An 11,019-nucleotide genomic window follows, 5' to 3' on the forward strand; every position below is an offset into this window, starting at 1 on the left:
CCCTAAAATCTGAAAGAAGAAACAATGGAGGGAGGGAGGGAGTGAGAAAGGAAAGGAGGGAAGGAGGAAGGGAGGAAGGAAGGAAGGGAGGGAAGGAGGAAGAGAGGAAATTTCTGGGGTTATATTGGAATCTTTCCAAAAGTCTGAACCAGAACCTACAACAAAGGGTTCACTAACTGAAGAATTAAAGCTCCTTATAGCCCAGGGTAAGGAAGGCCCTTGAGAGGAAAGTAGGGAAGGGCTTCTCAAAGGTCTGTGAATCCTTGTAGAAATCACAGCGTAGTAAGTTGATTTTTCTGGTAAACTTACTTGGGCTCATGTCAAATAAGCATCTCACTTTGTTTCTATTTTTCCACTTCATAAACTTATTTACACAAAGCAAACAAGTTAAGTATTTCAACTGTATTTTAATTTGACAATATTTTGTTGTAAAACTTGAGAACTCAATCTTAAAATATAGATGAGCTCTCATTTCCCTAAAATGCCATTTATTGAGAAATGTATAGACATATTATCTTTGCTTGTCTTCTGACTGCTTTTTGCTAATTGCAAACACTTTTTTACTTGTCATCAATCGCTGGCTCTTCTTAAAAGGTCCCCAAGTTTGCAATGGAAACATTTTAGTTTTTATTTTTCATGTCTAGTGTAAAGGATTGAACAACAATGTGCCCTTCATAAAATTTTCTCTTCCCTTGATACCTCTGACCCAGGTTCTCCCATCTCTGTATATTCTCTCTAGAGGACACTCTGGAGTCCTTTAAACTCCAGTGGTCCACGGTTCTATTCTGTTGTTGGAACTCTTTTATTTCCCACAGTTTTCATGTCAATATTATCCACCCTTCTCCATAGATTTTATATCACAAGCAGATTGTTTACTGTAAGATCTGTGTCTTTAGTCTTTACTTTTATCTCAGCTTAAAACTTGTATATTCAACTGTTATCTGAGCATCTCCCAGAAGTTCCTGGCATCTGATAATAATCTTATTTTTATTTCCCCAAACTTGCTCTCTTCCCACTTTGTGCCACTATGAATTCATCTTGTCATATTATAGAGAAACTTCAGAATCATCCCTGACTTTTTTGTCTATTACCTTAAGCATCCAATTAGTTACCAAGACCTGTTGACTAGTATCAACTTTAGATAATTAGGAAAATATCTTTAGTCTCTCACTTCTCCAATCCAATTATAACATTGCCATCAGAGTTTTCTTTGTATAACCCAAATCTAATCATCCTGCTTAAGTACCTTTGGTGGTATCTTATTTTCCATCAGAAGGTTTACAAATCATTTTAGTTGGAAGAAGTGACACTTCACATTATGGCTTCATGGTGCATTTTAGTCTCATTTGTAGCCACTTTCCCTGCAATCAATACTGTTACCACAGAACTATTTCCCATTTCCCAAATAGATCATGTAATATCATACTCCATATCTTTGTACTTGCTAATCCATTTGCATGGGTGTTCTCGTCCATCTGGTTATGAAATAGAATAAAGAATGAAGCATTCCTTAAGACACAGCTTACGTGCTATTTGTGCTAAGAAGTCCTTCTTGACAGTTTCAATTTTTCCCCATAGTCTTTTATAAGTACTTTTGCATACAACTTATCACATTGAATCACAATCACTTATTTGTCAACTACATTAAACTTCAAATATCCAGTCCCTAGCATATGACTTGACCCTTGGTATGATAGCTATGTATACCCCAATCCTATGGTTTATGAATGAATGGATGATAGCACTTGATTTTCTTGTGCCAGACTGTTATATTCCTCGTCATATTTCTAACACAAATTTTCAAGCTGAAATAAAAATGTATGACTTTGTAATAGAAATATGAATCCTTCTTACTTAGTGTTTCCTTTCTAGAAAATGTGCTTGTAAGATTGACATTAATAAGACAAGTGTTGATGACTTGATTACTTCTCTCCTTCCCCTCACCCCCAAGCTAGTTACTGAATCCTTAGGTTACTGATTATAATACTCCAGCATTGGTGATTTTCATCTTGTTGAATGTGAATTATAGATTCAAGTCGGTAGCCAAATCAAGGTTCTTTTTTATCTGATTTAAATTTCCACATCATGAATAAATTTGTCAGCTTGCACTTTTCACTGAATTTAGTTAAATTTGTTTGGAGGCTCTATACATGGTCCTGTATGCCTCAATGACAGTTTAAATGTAGTGGTTATTTAGAAAATTTTAGAGTGATAGGTGATTTTTAAAAAGACTTAAAACAAAACGTATAATGATTTTCTTAATGGTGATTATTCAATTTTTTTCAAAAGACCCATTTAAAAATTATGCCTTTTTCTGGGTTAGTGAGCAAAAAATTAAACAGAAAGTTCTGGTTAAAATAGCACTTGTTAGAAGTTAGAAATCCAATGATTTTGTTTATTTTTATTTCATTCTTTAAAAGTCACATACAACTCCATTGAATAAATGGGTCATAATTTAACTAAATCTTGACTGAAAGACATTTGTATTGCTTCCAAATTTTTGCCATTATCAGCAATGTTTGTGTGAGTTCTCTTTTTTAAATTTTTTAAATTTAAATTCAATTAATTAATATACAGTGTATTATTAGTTTCAGAGATAGAGGTTAGTGATTCAACAGTCTTCTATAATACCCAGTGCTCATTACATCATGTGCCTTCCTTAATGTCCATCACCCAGTTACCCCATCCCCCACCCCCTCCCTTCCAAAACAGCAACCCTCAGTTTGTTTCCTACCTTTTAAAGTCTCTTATGGTTTGTCTCCCTCTTTGATTTCATCTTGTTTTATTTTCTCCTCTCTTCCGCAGTGATCCTCTTTTGATTATTAAATTCCACATATTGAGGTCATATGATAATTGTCTTTCTCTAATTGACTTATTTCACTTAGCATAATACCCTCTAGTTCCATCCACATCATTGCAACGGGCAAGATTTCATTTTTGATGGCTGAGTAGTATTCCATTGTGTGTGTGTGTGTGTGTGTGTGTGTGTGTGTGTATCACATCTTCTTTATCCATTCATCTGTCAATGGACAGGGCTCTTTCCATAGTTTGGCTATTGTGGACATTGCTGCTATAAACTTTGGGGTGCAAGGTCCCTCCGGATCACTACATTTGTATCTTTGGGGTAAATACCCAGTAGTGCAATCACTGGGTTGTAGGGTAGCTCTATTCTCAACTTTCTGAGAACCTCTATACTGTTTTCCAGAGTGGCTGCACCAGCTTGCATTCCCACCAACAGTGTAAGAGGGATCCCCTTTCTCTGCATCCTCGCTGATATCTGTCATTTCCTGACTTGTTAATTTTAGCCATTCTGACTGGTGTAAGGTGGTATATCATTGTGGTTTTGAATTGTATTTCTCTGATGTTGAGTGATGTGGAGCATTTTTTCATATGTCTGTTGGCCACTTGTATGTCTTCTTTGGAGAAATGTCTGTTCATGTCTTCTGCCCCTTTCTTGATTGGATTACTTGTTCTTTGGGTGTTGAGTTTGATAAGTTCTTTACAGATTTTGGATACCTGCCTTTTATCTGATAAGTTATTTGCAAATATCTTCTCCCATTCTGTTGGTCATCTTTTGGTTTCGTCGACTGTTTTCTGTGCAAAATCTTTTTTTCTTGATGAAGTCCCAATAGTTCATTTCTACCTTTGTTTCCCTTGCCTTTGGAGGTGTGTCTAACAAGAAGTTGCTGTGGCTGAGGTCACAAATGTTGCTGCCTGTGTTCTCCTCTAGGATTTTGGTGGATTCCTGTCAATGTAAATCTTCTTAAGAAAAATCTGTTGTCCAACTGTCAGATTTTTCCCAGAGTGATAAAGGAGAAATGGTATCTCAGAGTAGCTTTTTTTTTTTAAGATTTATTTACTTATTTGAGAGAAAGAGAGAGAGAGCATGAGTGGGAGGAGAGGCAGAGGGAGAGAGAATCTCATGCAGACTCCACACTGAGCTCAGAGACTGACACAGGCTCAATTTCATGACCCTGAGATCATGATGTGAACCAAAACCAAGAGTCAGGCACTTAACTGACTGAGCCATCCAGGCACCTCTCTGAGTAGTTTTAAAATTTTATTTTCCATTATCAATGCTCACGATCAACTGAACATCTTGTTATATGTTTAGGGACCATTTGCATTTCTCTTTCCACAAATTGTCCATATATCCTGCTTATTTTGAACTACTGGTCTTTTACTTCTAGTTTAAAAAGCTATTTAAATATTAGAATTGTTAATACTCTGTCAATAATAAAGTATCATATAATTTGGAAAACATGATGTGTAGTTGGAAAATGATATGAGTTAAGAAAATATTTTTCTGTTTTTTAAATTTGTTTATCTTGATCATTATAATTTAAATTTTTTCCATACACAAGAGTATAGAATTTAAAAATTCAAATTTATTTCTTTAGTCCAATTTATCATTCTCTTACTGCATCTTGATTTTGAGTATAGTTAGAAAAGCTTTTTCCAGCCCCAAGTTATAGAAAATTATAGTCTTGTTTTCTTTCAATCCTTAAATTATTTTATTTTTTACATTTAAATATTTTATCTATTTAGATTCTGTCATAATGTACAGGAGCAAATTCAATTGTATGTTTTGGAATTCTACTATCTAGTTATTTCAATACCATTTATTAAAATGTCCTATTTTCCCCAGTGATTTAAGATGCAGCCTTTATCACATGCTAAATTTTCATACCAGATTAGTTATATTTCTATATTTTTATAATAATTTTTATTTTGTTATGTTAGTCACCATACAGTTCATCCTTAGTTTTTGATGTAATGTTCCATGATTCATTATTTGCGTATAACACCCAGCGCACCATGCAATATGTGCCCTCCTCAATAACCATCACTGGCCTATTTCTGTATTTTTTAATTCAATTCCATTGGTCTAACAGCTTATTCATACTCTAATGCCACACTGTTTTAATTACAGAAGCTGCATAAGATGTTTTAATATTTGGCATAGCCAAATACTTCCCAATCCCCAACTGCTTTTATCTTCAGCATTTTCCTGACTATTCTCGCTTATTTTTTCTTTCAAATAAACTTTATAATCAACTTATCTAATAGCAGAATAAAAAGAGAATTGATGCTGTTTTATCGTAAATGTTTTACATTTATAAAAACTATAGCTAAACTAGGGACCATAGCAGCATCAAACGTGCTGAGTGTGACTTTGTAATGACATGAGCACCCTGTGAAGAGAAAGAAGAGGCAGAGTAATGGTATCTCAGGGATGATGTGTCATACTATGTGTGCCGTCGGACATTTGAAAGAACCATTCTAGAAGGTGGTAATTTCTTATGTATATCACACACATATTAGCTTTATGGTGGTACACTTCAAAAATTAATATTGTGTTTAGTAAACTTTAAGTATTTACTCATTTTCTTTTAGTGATAAGATGATTTTGTTGTTTCTCAGCTAATTAAGTAGAATGCCCTCACTGAGGTCATTTGAGGTCTTTTTTCAATAACTCAAGATTGGAAGAACACATTAATATACTAACATTATAGGAATGGTTGCAAAGAATTAGTGTTAAAAGTAATTGAAAAATTAAATTTCTGTCTAAGACTTATGTTGAGCTGCAATTATATTATCTTTTTTTATTTTTACTCTATCACTGATTTATCATATGAGTTGACAGATATCAGCTGGACTATAAATGGTGAAATGCATCAAACAAGAATAATTCCTTTACTAGTTTGAAATCTCCTTGATGTAACTGCTACATGAATATAAGGATTTTGAAGCTGTTCTAAAGAAAGCCTAATGCAAATAAATAAGCATATATATTTATTTTACCATACCAGCTTATATTCTTTGGATATGCAACAGACTCTTGCTTTTATAATCATTCACTGCATATACGGTAGTATTTTAAGGATTTGATAAACATATTAGCCTTACCAAAATTTTATTATTTTATATTATGGTAAAATACCTGGTATATGACTTTATGCCTAAATAGTTGTTGCCAGTTGTATGCCAGCATTTGTGTCCAACAAACATGGCATAACATTTGTCAAGGTTTAATTTAAATTACTAATAGCTTCCCAGTTTTCAGATAATTTCGTTATGTATTTTTAAGTATCTCAAAAATATCTGCTTCTTTTTTCTTTTTGTAACAATGAGAACACAAAAATATGGCATTGAATAACTCATTCAAGACCACAGACATAGTAAATGATGGAACCAAGACTTAAACTCTGGTTTTGGGACTTCACATTATTTCTCTAATACTCCTATCAAATAAAGAGGATATGAATATTTTAATATACCGCTCAAGTTGTTTATGAGTTCAACCATAAAATGCAATATTTTTCAACTAATTGTCTCTCAATGATATGAGCAGGATGAATACGTCAGAAATGAACTTTTTAGCATGCAGTATAAGTACATTTAGCATTTGTAAAACACCGTTAGTTCTGTGTCAGAATATGTGAAAAGTGCACCATTATTCTGACTGTTATCTCCTAGAGTTTTCTAGATAATACCACTGTCAATTTCACATAATATGCTTTTTAGCATTTTCACATAATATTTTTTAAAAGAGAGAGTTCAGAGGCAATGTTGATCACATTCTGTGTCTTTTCAATGCCCAAATAAACTTTTAAAATCAATCCATTAGCTTGTTTTTTGTTTTTGTGAAGCCAAGAATGACAAGTTTAACTTTTCATGAAATCGGGTATTTTTGAAGCAAAATGGACTGAATTCACTGGTTGTTTCTGTGACAGGTAATGATAACTGACATAATATAAACAAAGAATTCAAGGAAATAAATTGTGATGTTTACAGTGGTTTTATCAGCAAAGACTTCTTGGAGGAAGTAACATTTGAACTGAGGCCTTGATGAAGTCCAGAAGAAGATACCTGGGGAAGAGCATTCAAAGAAGGGAAAATATCCAATGCAAAGGCTCTGAGGTAGGAGTGTGTCCGTCTGGTTGGGGAAAGAGCCAGACGCCACTGTTAGTGAATCCGAGTGAGGGTGGTAAGAGATGCTAATGGACAGTTAGCCAGCACCAGGTCATATAACTGTTGAAGTTTATAAATTGAGGTAAAGACTGATTTTTTTCTAAGTATGATGGGAAAACACAGAAGGATAGTAAACAAGGAATGTATCAGTCTCAATGTCATAAAGGAAATACTATAACAGCTCTGTGGAGGAAAGACAGAATAGAAGCAGAGAATTAGGATGATTTGACCACCTTTTAGGTGAGGATGATGATGGTTTGAAATGGGGTGATACCAGTGGAGGAGACACGGAGGGGTAAGATTTGCATTATGCTTTAACAGAATTTGTTGATGGATCTGATGTGGGAATTGATATAAAATGAGTCACCGAGAATGATGGCACATAAATGACAGTGGTATTTACTGAAAAGGGTAAGCCTGAGGGAGGAGTGCTGGTGCTAAGAGTTTGGCTTGAGAAACTTATTCAAGTGGAGACTTTTGCATATATTAATATGAAGTTCATCAAAGGAGTTGAGTCTGAAGTGAGATTTTTAAAGTCCTCAGCATAAAGATCACATTTAAAGCTGATGAAAATTGATGAGATCACCCAGAGAATTAATGTAGATAGGGACAAGGTAGGATGAATAAGTCCCTGGAGCACTCCAGTATCTACATGTTGGGGAAGGAGAGAAATCCATCACAAGAGGTAGCAAATGGTCAGATATGAGAAATACTAGGGAGCATGGTGCTCCAGAAACCAAATGACTACCTAAGGTTATTTCAAGAAGAACACAATTGAATGCTTCAAATGTTCCCAAGAAGTCAAAGATGAAGACTGAAAATAAAACTTTGGAAGGAGTATTGTGGAGGTCATTGATTAACTTTGACAAAAGCTGTTTTAGTAGAGTGGCTGGAATGAACCCCTGATTGGAGTGACTTCTAGACAGAACCAGTGAACATGAAATAGAATCAGGAAGTGTGGACAACTGAAAACTTTCATTAAAGCTTGATTTTTTTAAAGATGGAAGAAATAATGGTGCAATTGTATGCTGACCATAGGTCTAGTAAAAAGAGAAGAATTAATAATGCCAAATAGAGTCAGAGTACTTGAAGAGGATAACTTGGGCAGATGAGAGGAAATTGGATCTAGTGAATAAGGAAAGTTGATACCTTAGTAGTAGCAGGTATATTTTGTCTGTTGTACAGATAGTATAATATGTGAGGATGAGGAAGCTATCTAATGAGAAAGTCTTCATTTGCATTCGAGAAGGGGGGGCAGATTATTGAGGGGCTCAAGAGAAAATAGAAGGTAGGAAATAATTGCCTGAGGAAGTCGGGATGAATTGACTAAGGCAGTAGGACTGTAGTGATGAAAGTTCACTGAGGTTGGAATGATCTGAAATAAAAGTGACAAATCATAAACTTGAGCTTGATTTGGGCAAACACCAATATACCAGCAAATTCAGTATAGCACGTGAAGAGTCTGGCAGCTATGGTTTCTATGTAGCGATCATATTTAAGCTTGAATAAATAACTATATTAGTTTTCTGAGTAATTTTGGGGTTTGGAGGACACCAGCTCTCACATAGGGATACACACCACAGTATCTTTCTTGTATGAAAGAGATGATCTGATATTACACTTGTTATAAGTATTCTAACAAAGCCAATTAGCGCTTAGAGTAGGCTTCTATTCCAAACAAGAAACATGGAGTGTTAATTCCGGAAACTGAGGCGGAAACCCAATCTTTACAATGAGAAGGAATGAAGATGAGAGACGTGTGTTGCTAAGTGGGGATTCAGGTATCCATGATCTACCCAGCTCACTGAATCTTGAATCTAATGTGTTATATCTTGTCTTAGACAGCAAATCTGACCAGGTAGGGCCTCCTAATATATTTTTCTGGTCAGGTTAGGCTCAATGTCCATGTGGGGTTGGGCCTCCAGGGAAGAACCAAGATCATGGCAGGTAAATAGATCAGAAGAAGGCAGGATTGGAAAGTGAGTTTTGAGGAAGTTTATAGATTTAATAAGAGTTCAAAGTTGTCTATTGGAGGTATAAAACTGAATGTTGTCTCTAAAGTTAGGAGAAAAAGTGAAATGTTTTCAGGACCAGAATTGAATTATAGTGTTTGGTGAGTATATTTGATGCTGTTTTCGTTCAGCTAAGATTTAAAAAAGAAAGAAACACAGCCTTCATCTTGTGACGACAGAAAGCAAGCACATCCATCTATAAAGATGATTTTTTGTTGTTGTTGTTGAACTAAACTAAAGCACAAACTAATCATGTGTGTCCTTGGATAAAAGATATTGAATGACAGAGGGTACAGTATCTTTAAGCATGGTTTTACAATCAGTAAGAAAAGGCTGTACAATCTGTTTTTTTTTTTTTTTAAGAAATCCTCCATAAAAATAGAGGGCTTGACATTGAATTGTAACTAAGAAAAGGCAAAGCTGTGAGGAATGAAGATGAAGTTGTGCAGAAACTTTTTCCTGACGGTCAAGCTCAAAGCAATGTCAGAACATGACACCTCTCTATTAAGTGGGTAATTAACACACTCATGAAACAGCTTTCAAAAATCAAGTATTATAAATGAGTTTTGTACAGATGTTGGAGCTCATTCAATTTGTGTTCAAATCCTATGAGAGCCTCTAAGAGTACAGATATTTTACATTCTTAATTACAGCAAGCCTGGTGCTTTAAATGCTCCACAGGAGGAAAGACAGATATGCTACCAGGCATGATGTCACTCTGCCCAGCCATGTAAGGTGTTAGGGATGGCCACAGCTCTGTAATAGACCTCCATTTAGTCTTAGAGGTTAAGACCTCATCGATGATGCTCACACCAGTCCCTCAAAGGGGATGGTAACTTCTCATATAATTTTCTGTTTCTTTGTTAATGTCTTGCTGAATGATGAGTTTTTTACATAGTAGAATTTGATGATTAATTTCAACTCAGTATTTTATGGTTTCTTAGATCACCATCATGAAATTGATTCACATGCTATAAACTTCTGTTAAGACGGGTTTTCCTGTGTCTTCTATGTCAAGGAATAAAGATTGGATAAAAATATTACTTCTTTTTTTCCTCTTTTTGTTTATATATTATGAAGGCCTTATCCCATATAATTTGCTACATAGAATGCTTAATTCCCATGTTGGTGCCATTGAACTCAAATACTATTTAACTACACTTTCATTAAATATCTTAATAACCTTTTTTTCCCCCACCAACATGACTTAGTGGCAGATAGATGCTGTTACTTCCCAAAAGAAGAAAAAGAATTATTCTGTTTATCAAAAGCATCAGATAGTTATGAGACAAGTTAGGAACCAAAGAATTTGGCCATAAAAAATATAGTAGCCAAAAATAGATAGTTACATTTTAAGTTGTAAAGAGTCATGTTTAAAAGCTCTTTTGATGACATTGTACTGTAGTACTCTTTAAAGAGAAACCTTAGACTTAAGTTGACTCAGCTATTTTACAGAATATTTGTGTGTGTATGCACAAATTTTTATATTGTTGATACTTTTTGGACACATACAAAGGTGCTAGTGGCCAATTTTCATTAATTCTTTTAGAATGAATATTTCATTTAGAAGAGAAATACTTTATATAGCATATTTGACTGTCCCAGATACTATTTGATACATTACATACTTTTCATGTTTTATTTTAAGAAATAGTGTGTTTTTTATACATTGTGAAATTAATGAATATTTAAAGCTTAATGCAACACTGACTAATTATGGGTATATGTATTTCAATTTAATGTATTACTTAGTCTTAAAATATTTTTTCTTCTACTCACATATCACTATAGTATATATTCTCCTTACTAAATAAAATTGAGAAGGCTTCTTCATAAATATTTTGAAAATTCACTATTTTGTAAAGCGACTCTAAGTCAGAGTCATAATTCTGCCAAGGGTTAACTGTGGAATCTTATAAAAGCCACTTAACCTTTCTTGGTCTTAGTTACCTTATCTAGACATGGTCTAAATGATTTCTGAGATCCATTTCAGCTTAATATTCTAAAATTCTATGAAATCATCAACCTGTGT

This window comes from Ailuropoda melanoleuca, chromosome 5 (assembly GCF_002007445.2).
Source record: "Ailuropoda melanoleuca isolate Jingjing chromosome 5, ASM200744v2, whole genome shotgun sequence".
In the NCBI taxonomy this organism is placed as follows: Eukaryota; Metazoa; Chordata; class Mammalia; order Carnivora; family Ursidae; genus Ailuropoda; species Ailuropoda melanoleuca.